The sequence below is a fragment of the Somniosus microcephalus genome, chromosome 5 (genome assembly GCF_052327205.1).
Source record: "Somniosus microcephalus isolate GS21.2 chromosome 5, FLI_Smic_1.0, whole genome shotgun sequence".
NCBI lineage: Eukaryota > Metazoa > Chordata > Chondrichthyes > Squaliformes > Somniosidae > Somniosus > Somniosus microcephalus.
In genome coordinates this window covers 90,646,367-90,655,565 of record NC_140991.1, presented here as the reverse complement: position 1 = coordinate 90,655,565, position 9,199 = coordinate 90,646,367, and the positions used below count along the sequence as shown (strand labels likewise).

At 45.1% G+C, this 9,199-nt stretch overlaps 1 pseudogene; it reads left to right on the top strand.

Moving 5' to 3' along the window:
• The first annotated feature begins 1,170 nt into the window (after nucleotides 1–1,170).
• Nucleotides 1,171–9,199, top strand: part of LOC147117198 (V-type proton ATPase 116 kDa subunit a 1-like) — a 261,476-nt pseudogene continuing 253,447 nt past the window's right edge.

The window sequence follows — 9,199 nt, the reverse complement described above, 5'->3', positions numbered from 1 at the left end:
TGTGCGGATTTCAGAGCCGTTGGCTGCAGCCAGTGTGATACCCCGTGTGCCGCGTTGGATCTCGAGGGCGGAGGCGGGGGTGATGCTGTGCTGGGCCCCTGTGCCGCACAGAAATCGGCGGTTGGTTCTGTCGTCAGTGACGTACAGTAGGGGCTCCTTCTGCCCCGCGGCCATCGCGGGGGCCGGTGCGGGGGGGGGTTTGAAGGAACACGGTGGCGTGCAGCGTTGAGCCCTAGCGCCAAAACGGGTGTGGTAGTAGCAGTGACCCGGAGTGGTAGGGCGGTCGGGCCTAGCGGCCCGGGAAGACCGCGTGGTCGTTGCCGTGAGGTCGGGCGCGACGTCGCGAGCGGCCTGTGCAGAGAGCAGCCGGTCGGCCTTTTCGGCTATCTCATTCAGGTCCGTGGAGTCAGACTCCACAAGGAGCGGGCGGATGCTGGCGGGGAGCTGCCGAATGAAAAGCGTGCGAAAAAGGGCGCCGGGATTTTTGTCGTCGGAGAGGGACAGCATGTGGGGAAGCAGGTCTGATGGTGAAGCGTCACCAAGGCCGGGGAGGTCCAGGAGTTGGCAGTGGCGCTGGTAAGAGGACGTTTGAAATTTTTTAAGTAGCGCAGCCTTCAGATGCTCGTACTTGCCCTCCGTTGGTGGATTCTGCAGCGCTGCCCAAACCTTGGGGACTGTAGCGTAGGTGAGCGAGGCGACGAGGTAGTCGTACTTCGTGGCGTCGACTGTAATGCCTTTCAGCCGGAATCTGGACTCAGCTTGAACGAACCAGGCTTCGGCGAGGTTCTCCCAAAAGTCAGGTAATTTAACCGTGACTACGTTTGTATCCGCCATGCTAGCTTAGGATTCGTCCTGAGCGTCGGGGTCACCAGTGTTGAGATACCGCGGCAAACGTGGGAGTCGAGACAGAGCTATTGAAAACACAACTGCTTTATTCTGACCACATGGTAAACAGGAACTAGAAAAGCCCGCACATCCACTTAAATACTTCCCAGACAGGAAGTGCTCCCGGCAGCCTGTCCCTGCGGGAAACAAGTTGCTGGAGGAAAGGGCCCCCGGCTGGGGGCTTCTGCTTAGACTGTCTGTGCCGCCGTGAGCGGATTATGTCCAGTGGTGGCGTGTCGCCACAGCTTCTCACTTTGACTTTCGAGAGATTAATCGCAATTGGGAATGGGCTCAATCTTCAGGAGTGAAGAGGTGTGCTTGGTTCAACTTTTCTTTCAGACTGAGACAGCATACTATTTTGTTAATGAACTGGGAGAGCTAGGACTTGTACAATTCAGAGATGTGAGTACCTTCTACATTAAAAAAAAAGTTGTTGACAAACCTATTTTCATTTTGTTTACAAAGATGAGATACAGTGCTACAAACTTTATTCAAACACATCTTCGCATTGCTTGCTTGTGATGTCTACATGATGAAAATAATGCACAGCTCTCTTGGCTATTTTCCCTCCACAAACTAGACAGCTTGTCACATATGTTCTCGATTCATTTAGTGAATTTTGAGTAAGCGATTAAGAGTATCAATAGAAAATCAACAATTTAACTATCAGAAAAACTATTGTGATCAGTATCCCTTTCACACTGGTAACAACATCTCAACTGATTCTTCCCACACTGCTGCAGCTGAATCCAGGAATCATTGCTTTCCAGAGGAAATTTGTGAATGAGGTCAGACGATGTGAAGAGATGGAAAGAATTCTACGTAGGTTTTAATATAGAGATTATATCCCAATAGGATAATTAAAATTTTACCCATGTAATTTATTTTTAAAAATGAATTCATCATCATTATTAAAAATTGACAAGTGCTTGAAGTTAGTTGAGTGCTTTGTCTCATAGTGGGTCTTTTTTCTTTTTGCAGGCTTTTTAGAAAAAGAAATTACAAAAGCTAATATCCCAATCATTGAAAGTGCAGAAAATGATAAGGCCCCTTGCCCAAGGGATGTAATTGAATTGGAGGTAAGTATTGATTTCTGCAACCACTGCCCGTCCCCATTTACTGATTCTGCAGGAAATTGCTGTCTTCTTACTCGGTGATTCAACATAGATTCCTCTCTAATGTGCATAACATTTATTGTAAAAAAAATCAGAGTCTGTTTTAGGGTATTTATAAAAAGTGCACATAAGTATGCTGTTAAAGAAAATAATACAGGATTGTTGTGTGATTTAAAATTGTTTGTCATGATGGTACAGAATTACTGCTGTAAAACTTTAATCCTTAAAATTATTTCTGCGCCAAAAATAACAAGATTATAGTTTTACTCACCGAGTAGTTAATTAGGGGGTGATGATTGTCCCCCGTCTCTATAATATTCGTCTTTAGAAAAGTAACAAAAATAATTTCTGCTGATGTTATTATAGCAATTTCTCTGTGATTTAAAGCAGCAGAAGAGTAAGGAGTAATAAGTTTCATATTTTATTTGTCATTTCGGTCAAAAATTGATATTTTAGCTCCTTTATAAAATGATGCGTTAACATTTCAAACTATTGTCCTCTCAGCAAATCAATTTAAATTAGGTTTATCTGCCCTTTATAAGCACTCTTTGCAGAGCTGTAGGAATTGAAGCAGTAAAATTTCCATGTTTTTTCATTTAGGCTGCTTTTGAAAAGCTAGAAAAAGAGTTGAAAGAGATCAACACGAACCAAGAAGCTTTGAAAAATAATTGCCTGGAGCTGACGGAGCTAAAGTTCCTTCTTCAGATAACTGAAGAGTTCTTTGAAGAGGTATGTCAGTTACTGCCACATACCTATTGAATACGTTTATGTTATTGCACCATCATGGAATAACAAGTGTTTCAAATACCATCAAGAGAAATATTAAAGTGTCCTCTATTTGGGGAAAATATATTAATATGTCTATATTTTAACATTTGTTTTGTATTTCATACTTGTGAATTCTTAATAGATAGCAGTGGGATTTAAAGTTTATCCCAGCTCGAAGGGGATGTTGCCCCAGCCACAACTCTATCCTCTACCGTCCACTCCACCTACCACACACATATACAAACAAGCACACAAACTCATGTATACACAGTAATACAAAAACAAAATACTGCGGACACTGGAAATCTGAAATATAAACAGAAACTGCTGGAAATACTCAGCAGGTCAGGCAGAATCCGTGGAGAGAGAAACAGAGTTAACGTTTCAGGTCGATGACCTTTCGTCAGAACATTTGTTTTCCAACTTTTTCTGTTTTTATTTCATGTATATACAGCGTTACTGACATTTATTTATACAGTACTGTATCCTGCGTATTGACTAAGAAAGCCATCATTATAATTTCAGATCCCCTCATGTAATTATTGTATATAATTATTATAGATTTTTTTTATAGTTCTCAACTAAAATAACATTATATTTGTCAAATGGCTGTCATGTTTGATAAAACAAAGTTTGTCCTCTTCCTGCATATTGAGATCAGTAACCATCACTGAATGATGCTAATGGATATCTTGCCCTCTGACATCACAAAGTCCAGCTTATAGTTTGTGCAAGAAAAGTGCTTAAAAGGTTTTTTAAAGTGTTTGTAGCTGGTAGAGCACAACCCTTTCAGCATCTGCTGCTATAGCGTGACAATGACTACATTTTACTTTTGGCATGATTTTCGACGCTTGTTGCAGCTGAGAAGGTTGGACGTGAATCATTTGCAATCATTTCAGTCTCTGCCCCCGGTGCATATTTTGAATACGTTTATGCCCAAAGGAAGAATAAAACTAACAATGCTTCTTGAGATGAGGGTTGCCATCTCTGTTTGGACATATTCCTGGAGGTGTCATCACATGACCTCCTGCCTCCAACTGCCCCACTCCCACACTCCTGCTATTGGTCGCCCAAGACGCCCATACTTGCAGCACACCACCTTCTCATGCCAATTGGAAAAGGAATAGACTCTTCATTACCCAATTGGATGATTCTTGACTGTCAGTCAAACAGCCTTTTTGCCCACGCCCGATACTGTGTAGACCTGAAATTTTGATTTTTAATGGTGCAAAAATACTGCAGTTCTGACGTAGGAGATTGAGAATTGGGGCACAAGTCAGATACAGCAGAGCTCAATCTGTTTTAAAATACACACTAAATTCTGGTGGCAGTAGCTGCCCACTGTTTGTAACTGACAGGGTAATGAGAGCCAAAGCTGCTGTCTCAGAAATTTTGCCATTTACACCAGAATTGCACCTGACTTAAGAGGGTTAGGTTACCTGGTTACCTGCATGACGTGTGATACCAGGAAGTTGTTGACTTCTCAGGCTTTGAGTGTCCACAAACTTTGTCTGAAACATCAGTTTTGACTGAAGTAATTAGAAAAATCCTTTCTCAGCTGTGATGTAAATGACAGAGGCAGAATAAGGTTACACCAAAGGAGAAGGCCAAGTAGGAGGTAACTACACCAGAGTCTACAGTGCATGTCACTCCCTCGATGATGGTTCAGAAATAGTCTGCTTAAGGAGGCATGGAAGGAACACTGTCTCCTGTTGCAAAGCTGACTTCCAAACATCCTTTTTCAGAAATAAAAGACAAACTAACTTCAGAACACTGGACTTTAGATCACAAAATGGTTTTACTGTGTAGATATATATTTACAGAAGTGCTTCTTATTACCAGTGTTCCTTCCTTTGGTGCCTCTCTGTGCTGAGAGCTAGGGATGCCAGCCGTACTTGACCGCACTTCCAAGCTGGCCCTTGATTTAGGGCTTCTGAGTCCCAGGAGAACTCTTCAGCAGGTTCTGTCATCACTGCAGTTGCCTGAGCAACCTGGTCTTGTATTGTAAGAATATTGGAATCTGACAACCAAATATGGTTTGCAACATAATCCTTTTATTGTGTTCGACCAATTCTTTGACATACACAATGGGGGAAAAATTCGGTATTGCCCCGTTTGGGGCGCCGTTATCGGCCGTGCGCAAAGTTTAGCGCCTGGCGCTAATTATTGCCTCCGACAACAAACTTGGCTTTTATCGCCCCTGGAGGTGATTGGAGCGCTAAATCAGGCGCTTCACACCTGTCTTAAGGCGCAAAGGCCGAGGAGCGAGGCGCTACCTCAGAGCGCTGGCGAAGCAAGGAAGGGCAAATCAAAATAAACCTGCAAAGTGCTGCTCAGTACCCAAAACTCCTTCACACCGCGTTGAATCTCTCCAGAAGTCTCTCTCTCTCTCTCTCTCAGACTGCGTGGTGCAAAAATGTCACCGACAAAAAAAGGCAGGAAGCGGTTGCCTTTAAATAGCGCTCCCCTAGTCCCTTTCTGACAGCATAACGCTCCCCTCAACCTGTCGTTGCTAGCGGCAGGCGGTAAGGCAGGGGGCGCCACTCAATATCCGGTCCAGGGCACTAACAGGGCGTTGCGCACTCAACTGACGTCACAATCTGCCGGTGCAGGAGATCGTGGCGGCAGTGTTCAGCGCCGCCGCAAAATGTCTAGTTAATTTCGCGAGCGGCACAAACATCACCGCGCCCGGCCTCTAGTTGCTTTGCGCCCCAATTGGCGCCCTCTTAAGGCGCTAACGGGAGGCGCAATCAACTGAATTTTTCCCCCAATATCTCTAAGCAGTAGACATACAGAGAAATAAACAATATTGTCCCGTTTCCTCTCTGGGTAGAGACGCAACCTTCATCGATCTTTTCAATCCTGACTCTTTCTACAAATTGTGAAAGAAAACTCAAGATCTTTATCGGCCTCTAGTCACCCATACTGTCCTTGCTGATGAATTATGGCATGACAAACGTTATTGTGAACAAGACCCCCAGAAATCAGATAGTTCCTACAAAGCTTCCAGCTGGTCAATCTGCTTACCACTAAGCATCATCTTAGCCCCATTGTCTGTTTCCTTATCTCAAGACTATCCTTGGCTATCTCGTTTCACAATGTGGTGGTGAAAAGAAGTCAACAGGCACAAATCACACATGCTGCACAATCACACATGCTGCACTTTCAGCAGAAGCTAAACAGCACAGTCAGCTAAAATATATCCTGCTGCATTAAACCCTAAAGCACCCTGGGAATGAACTACTTTAATAATTTCATTATTTCTAGCTACAATACAATTCCACAACCCATTTATAAGTAAAAAGAAAGCAAAAACCTTAATCATATGAGGTTAAACTAAATCCTAATCCTACATATATATGTCTAGAAGAATAGGGTATTTTACAGCATTCTTCCACCAACATGAGCAGGCATCTGAGGGGGTTGGCTAGAAAGGTCACACAAGCTGTAATGAGGGAAGCGGACTGCATCATGAGGATGGATTGTAGCCACACCACCCCCGTCCGCCCGCCCGACTCCTACCCCGAGTTAAAATCGGGGCTATCCAATCAAGCAAGCTGACAGTCAACTCACTGAACCAAGCTTACCTGCTGCTCCCCAGCCTGCCACTGAATCTGCAGCCAGAACTAGTTTTTTAAAGGTTGCGCTCTAATTTCCATGCACCCCAGCAAATTACTTCTGTTTTGCACGGGTTTTAGACCCAATTACTACTTCAATAGATATGCAAATGAGCTGTCTCCAGAAATGCTTGAATAAATACCTCTCCAGGCCATTGGTGGCACAACTCATTTACCACTGGTGTAAAATCGGTGTAATTCACCGCTTGGAATTTCTAGACCCTGGGTTCAAAAAGGTGGCACTCACTGCTACAGCCACAACCACAGCCACCTCCCTCCACAAAGTGCATAGCAGATTCCTGGTGGGTGTTAGGCCCTGACGCAAAAGAGAGCATTCCTCCTGCTCTATATTCCGTTATGGAGACATGCAGCTCCAGATCCGTGAAGTTTGCTGCTCATTTCTTCGATCTGGCTGCCATCCTTGTTGCCCATGTTGCCTGCATCCTCCAGTGCTATCATTAAGAATAGTAGGTTTTATATCCCGCTGCTGCACCAGTCCTCGGCCTCTCCTCCATGCATTTTCTGGCCCTCACAATCCCCATCCCACTCTGACACCGCTCCCGCAACAGTGCTGCTAGGATTTCAGACCCGGTGTATGTAGTTTTTACCTGCTTTAAATGATATGGGTGACAAGAGGGTGCTGAGAACAAGACAGTCCTGCAGTATCAGTTTCCTCCTCTGGGGCATGTGGAAGATGAGCACATGGGAATTGTTCCGTAGTTCAAGTGGCAGGATGTTTCACAGCTGAGCACAAACACTGCTTTGACCATGATGGAAGTGTAAATTCCTGTCACAGTGAGTGTATGCGATTATTGTTGCACAAAACAGGAGCGTTGTCATCTCATCAGCATCTTCTTGGCCCTGTACAACTTCCCAGCCTATGATGTCCATGATGCTGTCCTTGAAGCACATAAGGGATTTTATTTCATCAATGTCACCACAAGTCCTGACAAAATGGTGCCGTTGAAGGACATCATCTACAAAGTTGTTTAAGATTGAAATGGAATTTTGCAGCAAGAAGCAAAGACTGTACAGCAGCGTATATGGGGGCTTTTTCCTGTGCCCCCACTGCCCCGTTTGTGCTTAAGAACGGAGAAGCAGCGGGACCAAAATAGCACGCATAGTTGATGTGCCAACTTACCGCTGCATTTCCACCTATTACGATTTTCCGGTGGACCTCGATCTAGGTGGCCAGTGTTCCCACCAGAAACGGGCAGGAGCCTCATTAATAAATGCAACTGAATCAGATGATGTAGTTACAACCTCTGATGCCATTTTCATCTCTAATACCACCAGATTATGCTCCCACCCTCAAACCATGGCGATACAAGTCAGGGGGTGGCCATTTTTAGTGATATTTAAGTATACTCTGGACTCCGCAGTCCATTAAGCGAGTGCTTTTTTCAAGTATTTATGTGGGTCGACCACGTTGTCAGTCCAGCTTGTGCCACAGCACGGGTGGGGGCATTGGCGGGGGGAATGGGGTGGGCAGGGCCTGCCATTGGCAGGGGGTGCAGTGTTTCAGGGCCTCATATGCCTTCAAGGGCGTCAGAATACCAGATTTTGTCCTTTAGCGTTAGGTTCTACCCTGAATTCGAGCTGGGTAGACGTTGTTTAGGTTTGCCGTTATTACCCATTTCATCATGTGATGTGTTTCGGTGACTCGGTTAGTGCGGTATAGATCTCTAACCGTTGGTGCAGACATTGTATCGGGTTACATATCGCTGAATATTTGCAATATTTCCAGGGTGAGTGCTATTGTAAGCATGGATATTTTTTCGAGCAGGCTGTGTACCTTTTGATTTTCAGGAAGCTGATGAGTGTGTTATTTCTTTCCAGCCATTTCCCTCTAGCTCCCATTATGAAGTTAAAGTGATCCTCAGTTGCTCTCAGGTAAAACACTAGAAAGTGTTGGGAGACATTTTGCTTGTCTCACAAAGTATTTTATTGCTACTTAAATAATTTCAAAGTACTTGTACGATGTTCTGAACTCTGAAGGGGTTTCTAGCATCACATTATTTCTTCGTGGGGGTCCTTCTGAGAATCCCACTCTGGCACGAGGAGGAACAGGAGCGGGAGCAGCAGCCGGATGAGGGAGCAAACAGAGCTGCAGAAAAGAAGTTGTTACAGGCCCAGGGCAATATACCTGCAGTTCTCAGAATAAGGAGCCTTTGCTTCTCCAGCGGGATTGTGACAGAGTTGTGTTGCTTCCTGTAACAAGACCTGTAACCCGCAGATGGCGCAGCATTGTTTAGTGCAGTCAAGGACACTGCAGCCTTGAACTACTTTGCGTCTGGCTCCTTCCAGGTTGCTATAAGGAATAGCAGTAAAATCAGTCTGTGTGCCGTCCAAGCTTACATTAGCAGGTGACTGATGTCTTGTTTGCTCGAGCAAACACTTCATTACTTTCACCATGGACAACCAGAAGCAGCAAGATAGCACTTTGGGTTTTGCACAGATTGCAGGATACCGCCAAGTCCAGGACATCACTGACATCAGCCATGTCACCCTGTGGGCTCCTTCAGATGATCCCACTATCATCATGAATCACAGGCTTTAATGTGCTGCTATTGTGTGAACACCAGCAGCACATCATGCAGTTCTGCGCCCACTTTCCCAGCAGCTCTCACAATGCATTTATATTGCGACAATCCGCAACCGCCCCCACCGCCCCCCCTCCCACTCTATGGGCTGGATTTTGTCATTGGGGGCGGGTTGGGGGCGGGTCAGGTGGTCAACGGGTCCCGCTCTTGCTTCCGATGTCAGGCGGGATAATTTAGCGATTTTGCCCTAATTGGGCAATTGATTTCCAGT